The sequence below is a fragment of the Temnothorax longispinosus genome, chromosome 5 (assembly GCF_030848805.1).
Source record: "Temnothorax longispinosus isolate EJ_2023e chromosome 5, Tlon_JGU_v1, whole genome shotgun sequence".
NCBI classification, from domain to species: Eukaryota; Metazoa; Arthropoda; class Insecta; order Hymenoptera; family Formicidae; genus Temnothorax; species Temnothorax longispinosus.
The window spans coordinates 2,484,325-2,505,018 of NC_092362.1; the positions used below are offsets into that span (position 1 = coordinate 2,484,325).

The window sequence follows — 20,694 nt, forward strand, 5'->3', positions numbered from 1 at the left end:
CAATACAGTTTTATATATTCAAAAATTGCTTTTTAATTAATCTTTTTTATAGAACTTTTATTACAAATTTTGCAAAAGGTTTAAAAATTCGCGGAATGTATGATAAGAAACATAATGATATTTTCTGATTTTTCTCTAATTAATTTATAATTTTTTAGACAAAAGGAATTTATTGAGGATTTGATATAAATGATATTGCTTAGTAATAACGAATTAAACACGAATGTCGTATGTTTCCTCTCAAATGCAAAACTTGATCGGGATAATCATATTGATACGTACACTAAATGATCAATCCTTTGAGTACTGTGGGCACGTATAGGCATACACGAGTATTTTCTCTTTTCAATTTCCTAATTTATCTAAAAAATAATTAATATTTATAAATAAAAAATACCACAAATTTGAAGAAAGCGCAAATATCTTAATAAAAGTCCTACACTCAACTACAAGTTGAGAAGCCATGCGATATTTTAAGCTTGATGTGAGAAAGAACTCCAAAGTGCTTAGCATCATGCCGTTCTGTACTCAAAGAATTAAAGCTATTATTTAAAAATTGCTATTGTCAATCAACCAAAAATCGCAGAATTATTTTGTTTAAACGGATTTACAATGGTATAAAAAAATAGAAGTTAAAAAAATCCCTCTCTCTTGATTTTCGCGTGTCTTAATTCATTGATATAATGATAAAAAGGGAAAAAATGAAAGAGCGTGGACTTGGTTTTATTGGTTTATTTAAAAAATTGCCATCATTGTATTCATCCGGGAATGATCACCGCGGAATTATTATGAATTCTTTCGCCCTCAATTTTACCACTTTGCAGTTTTACAGAATTTTATTAGGGCATAAAATCATTTTATGGCATAAAATAAGCAGCATATATTCCAGAAAAAAAAAACTAAACAGGTTGAGTCGTAATAATTCCGATTGTTAATAATAGTTTTAAGATAGAATTTGAAGAGAATTCGAAGTAGATCATTTTAAGATACGTAGAAGACGCGATCGTTCCCAAATTAAATTTTCATGAACATCTATGATATTATACGTATCCTTATATAAAAAAAAGTAACTACATATCATCACTTATTATTTCTAAATGTATAAAGGAAAGTCACTTATTGAACATATTTATTTATTATTAGATAGATTTGTGAATTGAGTTGTGGTGCTTCGCAAGATGGTGCTTGTGTTTGAACTTTCTGCCGCAGACGCAACAGGTAAAGCGTGGCTCGATACCGCACTCCATTCGTTTGTGCAGACTCAAAGATTCTCTCCATTTGTATGTCTTGCCGCACGTGTTGCACGGATAAGAGCGAAACGGGTACAAGTGTAGGTCTGAAACATACATGCAACAATTCGATCTTATTTATGTCGGACTGACGATTGATTTCGTTAATCGCGTGCATGAGAGAACCTCATTCGAGAAAATCCGTATTGGCAAGATTTTAGTTTCGATCCTTCTTTCGGTCATTCGCGAGATATCAAATTTGATTTTATACCGATACACCGGTGTTGTACATGCTCTTATTCTTATAAAATACTAAAGCCTTATAATTACTTAGCAGTAGAGTGGATGAAGACTGATGTATAATCAAAATTTTGGTAATATTTATGTTATCGATATTATTTATCATGGGCATAAACTAGTCAGAAAGCATTTACATACTAATATTTTTTCTTTGATTTTATATAAATAATAAGTAAAATATTTAAAAAACCGATCGCTCTTATGAATATGACGTCGTGAAATATAATAAATATGTTATAAACTTAAGTAATGTGATGATATCAACATTCAGTAATGATATTGCCATAGTTTACCGAAAAATACGCATATATGCCAGTATGCATATATTTTTTGTTTGATGACAATACATAAAAATAATTGTTTAATCGGCTTTTATCTCGATTATATTATATAAAATTAAGAGAGAAAGAAATTGATGATATTGATATTTTTAAAATTAATTTGTCTGTGTGTCAAATAATGCTGATATTAAGATCAAATATATGGAGATTAGTCAATATATACATATCAAAATTTTATTTACGTATAAACTTGTATGAGAGTATTGTATAACAGTCGTAACAAAAAATCGAATATCACATTAATATATCACAAGTATTATTGCAGATAAAATATTCAAAGGTAATGCCACATTTTAATAATATGTTACGCAACGCACAATTATGCGTCTTTGTTGACAGTATATATTATGCAGGATGAGTTCGTAATTAACGGAGAAAAAAATGATTTCTCGTGTAAAAATAAATCAGAAAGGTAGAATCAAAATTAATGTTTACTCTTACGATATAAGAAAATAACTCTTATAATTAAGAAATTAAGAACAAGTTTATATAAAATTTAGAAATTTCCATAATTTTGTTCAAAATTTATATAAATACATATTGATATTTAGGATATAAATATAAATATGTAGAATATAAATATTTAAAATAGAAATATGTAATTATTCTTTATACATTACATATAAATAGATTACTTATAAAATTTGCTGTTTTATTTATACACAAATAAGTAATAATTTTATATAAATAAATATTTAAATAATATTAGAAAGATGTAAAAGTAGAAAATGTAAAAAATTAATCATAAATTATACTTTTCTACATTTTAATCACATGAAACTGGTTAGAATATCGTTTTTATTCACTGTTACTTTAGAAACGTGAATAAAAAAGATTTCAGTAAAAAAATATAAGAGTATTTGGAGGAATCATTTCCTTTCTAATTATATCGCGGATATTTTACGTTTTATATAAGTTTTTTAAACAGGTGATCTAAACAGTAGTTAACTTTATCTCTTATAAATAATACAAGATTGAGATGATTTTTTACTAAATGTGAATACTGATTGTGAGATGTAGCAACTAAATCTAGTACTAATTAAATGGATAGAAACATTTTAATCGGAATCGTACAATACTCAAATTTTATAAAATCTGATATTTTAAATGGAGATAAAAATTATGGAACTTTTAATGTCAGTGGTGATACACAATAGTGATTATTACTATATTCTGTCAAATGATGATAACGTTATTGATCTGATTGCTTATAATGCTAAATATGCATCTTCATATCAATTCGTATTCGACGAATTGACACAAGTCAATTCAAATTCGTAACATGCCTTAGAATGAATGCATTCAACTGATTTAATTAAATTTTCTCGCGAATTTTCTTTATTTCGCACGTCTATAACTTTTTTCTGATAAAGTGTAAGATGACAATAGATGTTATTAACCTTTGAACGCCTCCGTTACATATAGTAATTTTATTCTTTAAATGCTGTAAATGTATTTAAGAATGTTTTTATTAAGTCGCTTAAAGTAGCCACGTCCATTGTTTTTTTTTTTCTAGAACAATTTATGTTTTTCTAACATCACAGAAAACAATATAATACTAATCTCAAAAGAGAGATATCTCGGCGTTAAAGGGTCAATAAAATTACAATTTGAATATCATGATGGCCTGGTCTTAAGCCATCTCATGTGAATTTTATTGATGTGTCGCTCAAGATTAATCTTCAACTTGAATCTTCGATCGCAGAAAATGCATTCATTCTTTTGCTCGATCCTACATCCACTTTTTTTTATATGCAGTTCCAGATGCTTTCCCCATAAAAATATTTTTCCGCAGCCACGGCAAGTCGGTGATATTGAGTTATCACATATAGACCTTTCAAAGCTACCTAAAAAAAATTAACAGCATGATCATTACAACGCGACAATGATTTCTTTGAAACAATTAGACTGTAGAGTAGATGAACTCTTCATGTGATTCTATGTAATCTTAGAATATACGTAATTAGAAAATATAAACTGCATAGTTGAAAAATAATCTTTATATCAAATTTTTACATATTTGAACGAAGAGTTATTTACTCTGATTCAGTGAATGTCATTAAAATTCTTTTTCATAGTTAACCAAAAATACTCTTAACTCGTCACCACTATTTCACTCAAACAATTAATTTTTGGAATAACAATTAAACCCAATACGTACACCTCAGTAACTCGATAAACACATACAGAAACACAAATATAAAATAAGACGGAACCAACTTTTTCAACGACGACGTGGTAAACAGAAATTCACTTCTCACACACAATTTTCTCCAAACCCTTTCACGAAATCCTTCACTCCGATAGATTTAAGTTCATGTATTATTTAGAGTAAACACAAACGGTAATTGAGAAATAACAAACTATAATGATGCAACAATCTGATATTCAAATAATAAACAGAAGTAAAGTGTGACAACACATACATTGCCGTTTTCTTTTGTGTTTAATTTTATTTTCTGCATTTGGTTTATTCACATACAATTAGTCCGAGATGTATTTTAAATGTCGCCTCTATTGATAGCTATACCGAAACTTCGGCGCATCGAACACGGATAAACTCGCAAAGTTAACAGCATCGAGAGTTTCAAGGAAACTTGATTTCCTTTTCACAGATAATATTTTCGAAGTGTCATATGATATACTTTCAAATGACCCGCGTGTCTCTATCTCTTATCGCATACGAACAGTTCCTTACCGCATTCATCACGTTTGTGCCTCGTCAGAGAATATCTCCATTTGTACTCTTTACCACATGCGTTGCAGATATATTTGCCGCGGTATCGCTGATGTTTACTACCACCAGCCTTCTTATACCTGGTGTTATCTGAAAAGAAAATACGTCATTAGAATTTATTCTCAGCCATTATATCCTCGTAAGAATCATCCTTTTTTTTAACTTTTAGCCGCGTGACGTTTAAATTATAGCGCTTCTTTTCTTCGAGAAGAAAAAATTCTTTATTCAAATTTGTCATCTATAATAAACTTTGCCGTAAAACAATTTTAGGTTTTTCTAAGAACAAGTTTGAAATCAGTCGCGGTCTTCATTCTTCCGGTAAAAATTTGTGGACAGCACGTATTTCACTCATGAAGTACATTCTCTGTCATCGTATTGTATTATTCCTTATATTCACACCGAAAACAAAAAATAATAGGTGTATTTTATAAAATACAAAGAAAATCTCATATTCTGCATAATCTTCCCAGAACACTAAATATTTATCATCCCGATATATGCACTATTTTTAAAATAAATGTAAATGATTATTAAGCCGGATCCAGTCCAAACAAACAAAATACTCCCTCATTCGTGTTTGTTCATGTTCATTTGCTTGATCGGAGATTCAGCTTGAGAGGAGCAACGGATTATACACTTTCCTTCTGTAAGATACTATGCAGTTTATAACAAATTAAAACATAAAAAAGAAAAAAACAATATCATGCAATTGGTTTATCTAATTGCGACAGCAAAAAATCTCTATGTTTCGTAACGTCGAATTTAATTAATTCAAGACTCATTTAATGTCACAAAGAAGTTTTTTTTTAAATTTATTTCTCAGCTTAGTGTCCATCTGAGACTAAATTCTCAGTATTGAGGAGAATATAAAAGTAAAATTAAATAAGAGAGTAATTTTCCGTAATACTCTCTTCGAGGTGATACAAGGTGGACACTAGGCGTGAGAAAATCTCATTCGAATATCTCAAGCGGGAATATCGCTCAAGCGGCTCAAATCGTTTTAAAACTGCTATTGGGTGGGAGTACAAAATGAATACAATGTCATTTTTTAATTTTATTTTATTACCCGTATTACGTATACATTGGTTTGTTCAACCAATTGTGAACGTAAATCAAGTGTAGCTTGAGCTGACGGCTGCGCCGAAGCTTTACGTGGCACACCGGACACGTGTACTGCGGCTCCTTACCGCAATCCTCGCGTTTATGCCTCGTCAAAGACGGTTTCCACGTATACTCCTTACCGCATGCGTCGCAGGTGTATTTGCCGCGATACCGCCTATGATAATTTTGAGGTCTGTGAGGCCTATCGTCGTTATCTGAAAAGAAAGCACGACATTAGCATGTGTTCTTAACCGTCTTGCAATTTCAGTCAGACTTATATTCTTTCTTAACTCTTCATCGTGCGAATTTAATTCATTAAGGTGCTGTTTTTTACTTTCCCAAAAAGAGAATAATAGATTAAATGTATCGCCTGGATTAAATTTTAAAGGCTCTTTTTAGTTACAATTTTAAAATCGAAATATACATCAGATTCGCATTTTTGAGCCTTTCGGTGGAAACTCGGGAACTTCAAAAGGAGTGTAGGAAATTGTATGGTCGGCAATCTTCACGAAATTTTATTTTATCGCGATCTATTCTCTAGTTTCACATTATGCTCCTTATATTCATATAGGAAAAAAAGATAATGAGTGTACTCATATCTTATGTACATGCAGCTTTTATTTCGATAATCAGTTTCTCCTTACTTCTAAATTATTACACACATTTTGTATAAATCGCCCAAGAAGGTACAATGTATCCTTTAAAGAAATAGCTACCAACGGTTAAAATATGTATGAACGTTTTACGATGAAATGTAACGATAATTATATTTCGAACAAAAAACAATGCAGCACAATTTTATATTAAGTGACAGTTACCTGTTATGAAAATGCATATTATGAAAAGATCACACGTTTAAATTTAAAATTAAATACTTTATATGTATGATAAAAAACTTTTATGTATGAGTAATAATATTAAACGTAAATAAATTCAGATAATGACATGGAAAATCTAGATAATAATGTTTAAAATTGTTCTTATTAATTTTCTTACATTCTTTACATTTCTTCTATCCCTCTCGAAAAAAAACATGGAAAATCCATTGTTTATTTTAAAAAATTGCTTGAAAAATTTAATATATTATATTTTTTAAACTATTCAATTTATATATGAAAATAAAAGAAAAAAAATTAAAATATTGAAAATCAGAAATAAAAAATGTAAATCAATAAAGGGCAGAGTCAGACGTAAGAACATTTCATCGATTATGTATACGATTACAATATTGTTATATGGATTTTCTTGATTGTTGTCGATCGTTCCAAATGTTCTTGCCGTTCGGGATGGCTACGCGATGGACGTTGATCATGTGCTTCTTCAACATCCATTTATGTCTAATTCTTGAACCGCATATAGAGCAACTGTACTGTGGATCTTTTCCGCATTCCTCCCGTTTGTGCCTGACCAATGACTGCATCCATTTGTATTCTTTCCCACATTTAGAGCAACAGTGTCTGCCCAGTCTCTTGTAATAGTCCATCGTGATGTGCGGCGATGGATCTGGAAAAAAACAATGAATGACGTGTTAATGCATTCGAATACCTATTGACGCATCCGTGGAATAAAGTGTATAATTATCTTGCCGTTTTAGATAACGAATAATCGATTACACTTGCTAATTTATATGTGTCAGACATCGACGTGTAAGTGTGTATCGATCGTTCTTTATTTCTCTTAAATACCTATGTCACAGATAGTCAAATACTATTATTTTAATTCCTTTTCCTACATAATTATTAATGTTATCTCTTAAACTGTGGAGATACCCGTACACTTACCGTTCTTCTTACAAAAATTTATCTTACTTAAAAATCCATTTATTTAAAAAAAAAATGGTAATTTAAGTATATCTTTATTTTCATAAGTATATAATAAAGAAAATACAACGAACGAAACCAAAATTGTTTCCATTAAATTACGGGAACAGTGATGTTATTTAAAAAATGCAGATCAGAAAATGTACCAATGCTATATTTTTTTTACATTGTGATTCTGAAGAAGTTTAGATTTTCGTTTAGAAAACTTTCAGTATTTTACATTTTAAGTGTTGTCTTGTACAATAATATAATTCATTGCCACGTTGTCACTTTAATAGTCGTAAAACGATTATCATGAGATAAACGTCTACAGCTTACATATCGTTACAATCTATTTTACAATATTGCTTATATCATAGACTTGTTGGAGTCTATGTTACAATAATGTTTGTACCACAGACTCGTTACAATCTACGTTATAATATTGCTTGTCTACTTTTTTCAAGTGAATCGCACACTTAATCCTTACATCCCGCATTCGCTCCATTATTTTTGAATTATACCATATTAACCTACGTATCAATCTTATCTGTTAAATACTTTTCCCTGTAAAATTTGTGAATTTTTATCACGCCTCGTATTTCATCTTTACATTGCATTCCGCGTATACAGAATACTTACGCGAATACGACTTTCTGTAAGTAAACTTTCTTGTCATGATACATGTGCCTTGTCGGGGACATTTTATAGAAAGTGATAAGTGATAAATTATACACAGGTACGAAAAAGCGTGGCTGATATCCTAGACAATTACACATCTATGTAATTCTACACGCCATTGTACGTACACCGGCGATAAAAAGTTATAATTCTATATTCATTGTCTCGTGTTTTTCCATTTAAGTATACTCGCTGTTATGATTGTTCATATTCATAAAAATCAATATAAATTATCATTTTTCCAAGCATTGCTGCTCTGATATTTTAAACTAAAAAATCTTTCGCATAGCTTTTATATATAGTTTCAATTTTTCGGTGAAAATTCTGTTACTTTCTCATCTTAAATATATAGATTGTCGGGTCTATTTTCTTTTAATAAACGATATATATATATATTTATTTATTTAAAAAAATATATACATATATATCGTGTCTATATATAGACATCTATAAAAAGTGTTTTATAAAGTCAGTAGTTAGAATGAGTTTTCATAAAACTGAACACTTTTAGAAAAGAGTATATTTAAGATAAAAATGTTATGAAAAAGATTGCCAAGAAAAACTAATATTACTAGCTTGTTAAACTATAATAAATTTTGGAAGAGATGCTACCACATTTTCTAACACATAATGATCGGTAAAAATGATTAAAGCAAATTATTTATTTTATGAAAATATGCATTTTCTACATAATATTTATAATCACTTTTCTTAAGCAGATCATTATTCACAATAATATCTCCTTCAAAGAGAATATGTGTAATCGTTTTCGATTAATTAAACTATACCGTCCTGTTTTTTCATTTCGATGATTCGACTATATTAAAATAAAATCGTTCGATAAAAAATTATCATTTAGAAATATTCTTTCGAAACGCTCATAACATGATACATAAATCCTGAAAATGTGTACAATATGAGATAATCTTCCTTTTTCACTTCATCGCGGAAATCAGTCGTTTTCTTACATCTTACAAGTAATTTGCAATTGTATACTCGGATACTCAAACAATATGGTGATACTCAAGAACATGGTGGGCGGTTTATATCGGTCAGGTCGCAGTAATCGTATTTCTTCGAGAATATAGGCTTGATTTTTGTCAATGACGGATTCTATTTGTAGGGGGATGAATTTTCTTATTTGTGAACGTTGTTCTCATGGCGTAGCAGATAATCCTTGCGCCGGAATTTCCTGCCGCAAACCGTGCAAATGTGTTTCGGCAAGACGCCGCATCCCTCGCGTAGATGCCTCGTCAAGGAATCCGTCCACGTATAACGCTTGCCGCACTTGTAACACGTGAACGGCCGATCGTAGTTGACGCGGCAATGTTCCCTCTTGGATTCTGAAACAGATCGCAAAAAGCCCGAGAGGTGAGATAAATTTCGTCGACGGTCTCTTTTAACTTTTGCACTTGACTCACATCGCAATAAGTAATGCCAATTTAATCGAATCGATCATTTTGAAAGATAATTGGCGAAAGCCAACTAACAGAAAATCATCATATCTTAGGCTTTGCCATATCCTTTTTTTTTCTAAATATTATAGCTTTAATTGCAATTTCAATGTCGACGATAATTTTAATTCGACATTGTCGACTATCTCTAGTGTAACAAGTTCTGTGTTGCAATAGTTTATATGCGCGGATCGTAAAAATTTTGATAATCGAAGATTTCGATAATCGAAGTCTAGAAGATAAAGTAGCGTGAAGATACTTCTTAATTTCTGAAGCAGTTGCAATTTTAATTTCATTAACTCGCATCTTTTCAGAAGTGATCGATTCATCATAATATGTTAACACATGCTAGGACGAATATAAGTTAGATAAATTAAAATAATCGAAGTAATTAAATAGGGAAGTTTTTCAATAGTGCAATAGTACAGTTACAGTCTTTTAGGGACGTTCGATACACTACGTGAATATCAGTGAATAATTACCACTTTATTTTTCTAAAACGTTAGATAAATATGACTAATAATTCTGAATTATTTATAATAGAATGCGTTTCGTGTTTAGGTAGCTTTAGTTTACAAGCACGTAATAAAGCCTTTCTCGTTAAATTATCGAATTGTTCCTCATTTAAATAAAACTTACGTCAATCAAATCATGAATTGACAATCCATAGGTTGGTAGCACATTATTTGCATATCTTCCTAAAGGATTATCTTTAGTTGAGATTCCACTCTGCAAAGAAACTAGAGGACTTAGTTGAGAATATAACTGAACACTAAAGTACACCTGAATTAAAACAGTTTTTCTTTTCCTTATCTCTCGGCAAAGTTACACCCAAAAATAGATCCAATAGATTAGCGGGCAAATAGCGTTAGATTAAGGGTTAATGGTAATAATAAACTCAGTAAAAAGATATTTTCATATATTTATTTTTGAAAAAAATAAAATAAATCAAAATATGGCAATAAAATATTTGTTTGTAAATGTATATGATAAAAATTTTACTTGTCGTAGGTAGAAAAAATATAGCTTAATAATTTAATAGACATGATACAATATTAATGCAATATTAAAGTGTGTATAGCATATGCCATTACAATATTGATATATTGTTTCGCTGAAATCATAACTTTATTCTTTCATAGATATGTTTCTTTTCGGATTATCTTACTTTAGGGAAGTAACAAATGTGCGGATAATAATTCGTCGTGTATAAAAAAATGCTCAAAAGATTAAATTAAACGCTATATCGAAAAAATGGTAAGAATTGATAATCGAAATTAATTAAATGTTAAACGTAAAAACAATTTGGTGCCGCATGATTGAATGTTAAGTCTAGCTCGCCACACTCCGGTCCATTGAACCGCTGAACGTTTTTCGGTTTTCTAGTTTTCATGTAATAACATAATTTTCTAGTTTCCTAAATAAGTTCAATTTAAATTCAAATCATTTTCTTGACCTGATATTATCATAAACATCTAATTCAAAGTCTGTATTTCCAATTTCTATATAGTACAAGCTTAAAAATATTAATTGGAATAAAAGTGACAATGCGACAAAATCGGGTGATCTCACGGACCGGAGTGTGGCGAATTAAGGACTCGAAAATAAGTGTGGCTAGCTAGGGTTAACTGTCTATAATATTAATCAACCTTGTGCGTTAACTATTTATGTATAATTAATATTATATCGATAAGTTCTAAAAAATAGGTACATGTTATACAAAAGATACGTTATGCAATTTAACAATCTGAAATACAATACATGAAACAAATGTATCATCACGTGGTAGATAACACGTTAAATCAGTGATAACATGGCTGCATTCGGGGGCTATTAGCGCTATTTGCTTATTCTATCCTTGTTTTACATTTAATGAGCGATGAAGATAGAATGAATTAGCGCAATAGCGCTAATAACGCGCTCCTCGAATGCAGCCCATATTAGTTCAATATTTGAAATATGGTAAATTGTACATGAAAATTCTTTTTTGGTGTCATAACGGATGTATAATAAAAATGTATTATAATAAAAAAGGATATTGATCATCGTGAGGCATTATGAATTAATGAGTACAAATTGCTCATTATAAACAATGCTTGTGCTTTTATTTTCTTTTTCTTTTATACAAAAATAACAATATTATATATGTAAGCAACACGAATAGTCCGTTACAATTAGAAATTACTCCCTCACTTCATTATTAGCAACATTAAGTTCAAGATTATTACGCAGTTATGTCTGAACAAAAACAGTGTAACGATAAAAAAATTAAATATTCCCACACTTGTGCACTATATCGATTATGAAGCGGCTATATAAAGGGTTTCGAGAGCTTAACATTCACACAGATAAATTGAACGGGAAATTTTTACGATGGTACAGAAAGTTATTATTGTTATTATTATCATTATTATTATCATTATTACTATCATAAGCTGTGTACATCATATTACTCTTCAAGTGTCAATTTACGAACGTTTTCGATACTAACGTTGATGTTCAGTATTCTAAACTTAATCCAGTAATTGCAGAATAAATGAATAACCAATTATAAGTAAAGGCAGACAAATTTGTTTTCCGAGAATAAATTCTATACAACAATTAACATTTCTCGGTGACTTCACCTAATGCTGCCTTTGACTGCTTATGAGTGTCTAACATTTGATGCATCTTTGTACGAAAAAACGCCAAGTACATTTTTTAAATATACATTTCAGAACTAATTAAGATTTATAGTATTCAACAATTTTATAAGAGAACTCTTTGAGATTTTAGATATCTCTGCGTCTTTTTATCAAAATAAATTAAAGATTTCCATGAAAACTTCAATAATTTTAATTTTTCTACATGTCGAAATGTTTCAAAAATATTATTTAAAAATCGTCGAACATTTAGACAGTCTTTAACACAATTTCAAATTCGACGTTTTAAAACACTGAACATATTGACATTAAAAACTCAAAAAACAATCTTTTCTTTGGTTTCTTCTACCTTTATTTTATATATAATTCTTTTAAATTTGGTTGATTACAGCCAACTTTATACGCAATCAAAGGTTCATATACGAATTTACCGAAACAATGCTTCCTCTATGAGGAAGCAAAAAAGAATACTATAAATATTTCCTTAACATTTGACTGAATTGTTGTCAAAATATAAACCATAACAAATAAAATGGATTAAAAATATCTAAGATAAATTAAAAATATCTAAAAATGATCATTCACCCCTCGAGGGCTAATTTATTTTATATAATGATAAAAAAGCCTTGATCGCGCAGTTGCGCGGCACTGGGTATCCAGGGTGAACCTGACGTATGTGACGTATGAAGTTGGATTGTTGATGAATCGGCTTCTCGCAGTAGGGGCACAATTTCGGCGGCTGGCCGCATTCCTCTCGCAGGTGACGGTTTAAGGTGCTCTTGTTGGTGTAACTTCTCTTTTTGCACTTATGGCAGGGGTACGGTTTGGACTGTACGGAGTAAGTAAACGCATTCTGCGGCAACCGGTTCTTTTTACCTGAAAGCAAAATTTGAACTTTGATTAATGCGCACGATATACCTTCAGCATTCAGCAGATATATGAACTGCTCGTGATCTTCGCGATGCGTTATTTATGCGGATCAGCTGAGTTTGAGTCATTAACTTATCTTCAATTGGTCTCATTCGATCAAACTACTTGGATTCAAAAATGACTGACAGTGATTAGTCTCGACAATTCATAGAAAAAGCGCGTTTAGCAAACCGAAGAACTTTTTATTTAATGAAATATAATAAAAGGCTTAGATCTCGGAAAATATTTGTCTATCGTTTCATGTAAAACACTCTTGTAGTATTGTCTTAATCATAATATTAAAAAAAATATATATATTTTAAGCATGTGACACTTTGATTTTGTTAGTTTCGATGATGATTATGTGTTTCTCGAACACATTGATCTTCCAAGTTTTCGTAGTCGTATCTTCAGGCAATGTTCTCGTTCGCAAATCATCTTATTTACAAAACACTCGTTATAGGATGTGAAACCTTCAATTATTCAACTGCGCGTATTGATTTATAATACGCATATAATATAATTTTATTATAATTTTATTATCACGTACACACACATGGACTAACAATTATAACAAAATTATAATAAACTACAATAAAACACCGTAAACGGGGTCTTGTATAACTAAGGCCTCGATGTATCTTTCATTTAACGTCCAAATTACAAGAATTAGTCAACTTATCACAGAATTTTCTCGACCGCAAAATCGAATTTAGCGAATAGAGATCTTCCAGCGATGCAGCCGTCGATCTCGAGATCATTAGCTTAGCTCATTTGCGATTAAATCCCCATTTCGATTAATAAAGTCATGTGATATAATCCTCATAGGAGGAATACAATATTTTTATATGCTAGCATATCCCAATATCTTTTTATATGACCAGTTCAATTACAAAAACCCTCTACCAGTAAGATTACAGTGTATTTATTATGCAACCTTATATTCAATCAACGAATAAACTAATGTCTTATATTATAGCAGTGGCGGATTTATATCTTTGATCGAAACTAATATTTATAGAAAGCTTTTTTTTAAAAAAGATTCTGTTTATATAAATATATATATATATATATATATATATATATATATATATATATAACAGTTATTTATTGTAACAAACTTAATAAAAAAAATTAATTTTTTCCATAAATAGATACATATAGTAGATAATAGATAAAAGAAATAATGTAAATTGTATTTTAACTAACATAATTTTTTTATTTACTAAAATAATTGAGACATACATTTTCAAGATAAAAAAATTGAAATATTTTAGGTAATAGATCCATATCAATACATATCGCGTATCTTGATATTGTGAAGCTACGAAGCTTAGGTTTCATTAGGTCACCAATAAATCTGCCACTGTATGCAGGAAAGGAAATGCTAATTATAAACTAATGAATGCAATAGCATAATAGGGCAAAAACTATGAATTTCGCGAAGTACCATTCTCGATCTCGACGGAAGCTGATGGTTAATTAGTCACTCTCCTATATACGCTTAAAAGCTCTTCGCGAAAAGTGTCGATTGTAACCGCATTCTTCTTACAGCCGCACGCATATATTTAATCTTCAATGTGCGTTATTAATATTCTTCTTACATCTTCAACGTTATTTCTATATCTTAACAAATTATATCGAAAATGGTTAATTTTAGTCACTCTTCTACGCTTAAAAGCTCTTCGCGAAAAGTGTCGATTGTAACCGCATTCTTCCTACAGCCGCACGCATATATTTATTCTTCAATGTGCGTTATCAATATTCTTTTTACATCTTCAACGTTATTTCTATCTTAACAAATTATATCGAAATGTCTTCAACTCGCAGTCTATTTACGACATCTCTTGAGCCGTCGCGTCAATTAAAAAAAAGAAGATACCCAATTACTTATTCCGCAGTCTTTACAAAATATAGTTTTCAATATAATGAAACAATCAACAGTCAATCAGAAATTTTACATATTCTTCAGTATTTAATTTCTCATCAATATTTTTCGATATTTATATATACAATGGATCGAAGTAAAGCACAAAAAGTCACTACATCACAATCACTATAAAATATGGCCAGTAATAATTCAAATCATTATATTCTTAAATCTCGTATATACTTTTAAAATAGCGGAACGCCTTATAGTTCCCTTGAAGTTCTACATAATTATTTATTGTTAGACTCTAATCAGTCCGCAATTTAACGCAAGATACAATACATCTTCCAGACGGTTATATTTTCTTCTACACTGAAAAAGAAAGTACTTAGATCCAAGAAAATATTTTTTTACGTAGAATTAGATATTTTTACTTAATTTAAGTAAATGTCTTGTGGCATCTTGTAGCCACAAGATAGATAGATAAATAGATAGATAAATAAGTTTTATTTCAGCTTATATGGCCACGAAATGGACCTACATCAACAACAATAACGCCGCTCCAATTTAACGCAGTTCACCGGCACGCACGCCATTCTAAATTTTCATTTAATATCCCTTAATAGGACGCTTTTCTTTTCTTTCTCAAATCTATTTAACCAATTTACGCTTTCAGGTTTACAAGTTCCATCCGTTATTTCTCTGATTTCCAGGTTTGATTTCTCAAATTTAGTACAGTCTTTTAGAAAATGTTCCAGGTTCCTTAATTTTTCCTTACAGAAAACACACTTTCTCGCCTCCTCATTCAGCCAATATTTATTACATTCCCCTGCGTTCCCACATCTTACTCTCGCTACCATCTTTTGCACGCCTTTCTCTCTGCTCACGCTGAGATATATCGGTAATTTAAATTTACATATCAATTTGTATCTTACATTATATTTTGACTTTTGAATATCATTGAATATTTTCTGACTAATCATATCTCGCAACTTCCTAACTATTTCTCCACTTACGTTTAATTCTCTGCTTTTTAATTCAATTATTCCCGCTGAACTATACCCGGCTTTCATCAATAATTTTTTTCTTGTGATCGCGCCTCTTTATTCTACAGTTTTTATCGTTTTTCTCTTTCAAGCATTCTTTTAACAGTGTATTGCATCCGGTCTCAATTTTGTTTTCAAAGTTTAGAGCCCTACAAACGGTCTTTAAAAGGAGTTTGTCTCTCATAGTTTCCGCATAAATAATATAGTTCGGCGTCCAGGTATCCAGCCCTAACACCCATTTAATATATTTAATTTGTAAATTCTCTATACCTTTCCATTCCTTCATACCCCAAATTTCAGCACCATAAGATATCAGACTCTCAATTAGCCTTTCAAACAGCCACATTCTCTTCTTAAAACTATTACAAAAATTTCTCTCTCCAAATCCCCAAATCTGACGCATCGCGAACCCTCCCTTCTTAACTAATTCGTCTATCGCCCCATCTCCAAGTTCTTCGCTTCCTTTTTCCTCTCCCTCTCTCGAACACCAGGATTTTTTATTTTTCACTATTCAAAATTAGATCTTTTCGTTTCAAATACTTCTTTAGAGAGGCCTCATATCCTCCATAGCTTCTTTATTCTTCGCTATAATCACCACATCGTCCGCATATGCCAGGCTAAATATTCTCTCCTTACCGACCTCTATTTAATTTAAGTAAAGATATCTAATTCTAAATAGATATGTGATTATATTAAGTAAATAAGCCATTAGTACTATGTGAAAAAATATTTTCTTGGATTTAAGTTTTTTTTTTTTTTCAGTGTAGTGGACCCTCTCTGTCAAATAGCAAGGACTATCTATATATATAGATAGAAAATCTTCAGAGTTGCTCGCTCATCTTCAGGAGCAGCTGTTACGCCGACGCTTCGTACCGAATCATCGTGTCGCGAAGCGTTCCATGACAATGAGCTGCTGTTCACAAATAACGCCATGGAGATTCGGTCCCGAGCTTTCGAACATATTTGCCTGCGGTGTTGAATCTGTAGACAAATTGTCAATAAACGGGTAATTTCTCTGTGAACTGAGCTTTCGCTTTTTATTCGGTCCCGAGCTTTCGAACATATTTGCCTGCGGTGTCGAATCTGTAGACAAATTGTCAATAAACGGGTAATTTCTCTGTGAACTGAGCTTTCGCTTTTTATGCGAGTCCGGGTGGCGGTTGCGAGTAAGAGAGTGTGAGTGTGTGTGGGCGCTCACGATTGCCACGGGTGGTGCCTTGTCCTCGAAGTAACACGGCGGCCCAAGTTCCGAATACATGTGAGGGTTGTGTTTCCAGCTGCTCTTTGGTAATGCGACGCCGGCGACGCGATTCCCGCGAGAGGAAATCTTGCCATGGACGGTTTCAGCGTGACGTTGGTAGTTGCATTTCTGCTTAAAACCCTTTGCGCAGGGTATGCAATAGTGTTTCGGAGGCTTGTTGCACTCGACTTCCAAATGGCGTTTCAGACTTCCCTTGTTCTTGTAGCTCCTTTCGCACTTGTGGCAAGGGAACGGCTTTGGCTGAAATTTATAGAACGGAAACGAATAAGTTATCAGGTTTAGTCTTGACGAAGCGAAACGGAAGAGGAAGCGTGCGTGAGCTTTAAAAGCATGGATGAATCTCTTCGAACCTGAAGCCCGCGGTAGAATCACTATGAATGTAAATTAATATGTGAAAACTATCGGAAGGTTTCTATATTCCGCGGCGTTAGTACTGTTAATTCTCCATACGCGTATTACGACATTACTGAAAATTGCATTAATAAGAGAGATAATTAATTGGTAAAATTAAAGTTAGTCTTCCAGATGTTTTCCTATGTAGAATTTCTGTCTCGCCGGCATCCCTGTTAATCTTCAAGTGGCAGAGGAAATAAATGGTATAATATTATGACTGAAATGTTGCTTTATCCATCATGCCTTTATTTACAAGTCTTTTTTCAAATATCTTTGTTGATACAAATGTGACCTGCAATTTTCATAAAATAAATCTATGATTTATGTCATAGAAGCATATTTTACGATCCAGTCTGAAAAAATGAAGAAGTAGATCAGATATCGTTGATGATCTTTCCGGGAGAATGATGGTCGAGATTTATTTTTTACGTAAACGCAGGATAGAAGTTGCGTAAATTGTCTTGCAGAAGCAGCATCTATAAGAAGATTCTTATAGATACTGCTTCTGTAAGACATTTATGAACGCGAACTGTCGGGTTTGATATCGTTTCTTTGTCTGCAATTTCCTTTTCGCCTGTGAAGCACATGAAAAAATTGCGAATCAGTTAAAAAAGCACAATAATACGAGAGCCAGTTATTAGACATTAAGAAATAATCGGACAAAAACTACGTGGAAGTACCTAATTCTTCAAATCGAAATCTTCGAAACTTATAACTTTTTCCTCTTCAGAGCATCGCTTCACGATGCTTGAAAAATGCATCTTGAGAATCACAATGAGTCCCGTGACTTTATCGTGACTTCAGGAAAGTTCTTTTTAGGAAAGACAAAACTCAAAACATAAACAAAGATATGAACAAAGAACCAACAAATGACAATGATTCTTATATTATTTGATAAGAACTGTTCGAATATCTCCACGACCAATCTTCCGAGTTATTAACTGATTTGCAGGTGACATAAAACGGATTTAGGTAACAAACGTAGGTATTTTTATTATAGATTAATGGTTCAAGGATCCATATGAGAAACATTGAGAGCGAGTAAGAATTCGATTATTAAAAAGATTAATTCGATGTATTATTGTATATTTCTTTTATAGTGATGATAAAAATATTTTATAAAATCTGTAACAAATGAAACAAAAAAGGAAAAGGGACAATAACACTCAACTAAATATAATTAAACTCAGTTATTTTAAACAATTTTATAAAAATAAAAGTAAGTAAGAATAAAATTAACACTTAATACTTGAAGTTTTTGAGTCTATAAGGATAATTGATCATTTATTTTGATAAATACACAAAAAAGTGTTTCCTCTTATTTTCTTCTTTATGTACTTAAAGAGAATAAATAATATGTGAGACTTCTTTTCGATATAAACTTTTTTCCCATCTTCGATGTTGTGTACTTTTTCTTCATAGCCTTTCTTTTTATCTTCTTTAGAAGAGATCATTTCAAGAAAAATATTTTCTCTTGATCGCCACATCCAGCGTAACTGTTGATATCAATTTTCCGTTTCTTCTCAATCGATTGATCTTGACTTTTCGAGCTTTATTTTCTTTGTATGTTTTCGCGGAGATCGCTATATCTTCTGGTAGGTGACGTGCTTCCTCTTCGAGTGCCGTTGAAAGCTGCTGCGTTGCTTAAATAGCTTTCCACAGTACTTGCATCTGAATTGCGGCGGTTTACCACATTCTTCTCGTATATGTCGAGTCAGAGAGACCTTCCAAACGTAGCTTTTACCACAGAGTTCGCAGACGAACGATTTCTGAGACATCGATTTGCCAGTCATTGTATACTTGATAACTGAAAACGACAAAGAGATTAATGGCAATCAAATAAATCGCGGAAATCGTTTGACTGATTCAGACTCAGGTAAAAAAAACTTGGTTGTGAAAGTCACAACATGTGAGAATGAATAACGTTCAGTATTAACACACATTAATTCGCTGAAACGTTCACCAGTCAATGAGTATGCCATCACCTGATAACTAAACGAGGTTCTCTATTAATTAGGTAACACAATGTTGAGATGCTCTCAACTAAACATTTGAAATGCTGGGAAAGAAGGAACACTCGTAACAAAAATTTTCGCATTATACATATTCGCGCAATAAGCAAACAACGAATATTGTTGTATTATACAGATATAAGATATGTTAAACAGGATAAAAATCTATACTATTAACAAAAATTTTGCATAAATATATAAATCATTAGTTTAGCATTTTACATTATCAATATAATGGATTTTAATACATCACTGTAATAGATAGATACTAATGGATACTAATTATTAATTGTGCAAGATATTTCTATGGAATAAAATAAATTAATATCTATATTATAATAAAAAATAAGATAATTCGGACATAATTTAAACATTTTCTTGTTATTTTCATTCCTTTTATTGAATAATTTTTATCTCCTTTTTTTATGATATAAAATTTTATCTAGAACACAATAATATACACTGAGAAAAAAATTTTCTACATTTTATAGTAAATATTAGTTTGCATACAACTCTCTCTGTGACTCCACTTACTAAAATGAAGAAAATTGTCCTTTTTATTAGTATATGTGTATGCACTAAGAAAAATATATATAGACTAATAAAAACGAAAAATTTCTTTATTTTAATAAATGGACCCACAGTTGTATGCAAACTAATATTTACTAAAATGCAAAAATTTTTTTTCTCAGTGTACGTATCAAAATATCGGAAAGGACTGGGAAAACATATTCACGATAATATAAAAAATATAAATGGTTATAAAGCTATGAAATCCTCCACCATGTTTTAACCACAAAAATTTTTAGAAGCGAAATCACCATATTGATCATCATCGGGTTAACACGCACTTTTCTTAATCGTGCGTTTCTTAGTCGTGTATATTATTTACAAAATGTTTTATCTTGACAATGCCGCA

At 31.2% G+C, this 20,694-nt stretch overlaps 1 long non-coding RNA gene across 2 annotated transcripts; it reads right to left on the bottom strand.

Annotated features, from left to right (window-relative positions):
• Nucleotides 1–717: 717 nt before the first annotated feature.
• LOC139812910 (uncharacterized) lies at nt 718–19,349 on the bottom strand. 2 transcript variants are annotated; one of them, XR_011731973.1, is made up of 4 exons: nt 10,282–19,349; nt 5,674–9,531; nt 4,569–4,697; nt 718–1,336 (listed from the first exon to the last, which is right to left on the bottom strand). It is a non-coding gene; the product is annotated as an uncharacterized lncRNA (long non-coding RNA). The 2 variants fall into 2 exon arrangements; XR_011731972.1 differs by lacking the exon at nt 10,282–19,349 and having other exon boundaries at nt 5,674–10,267.
• Between the last annotated feature and the right edge of the window lie 1,345 nt (nt 19,350–20,694).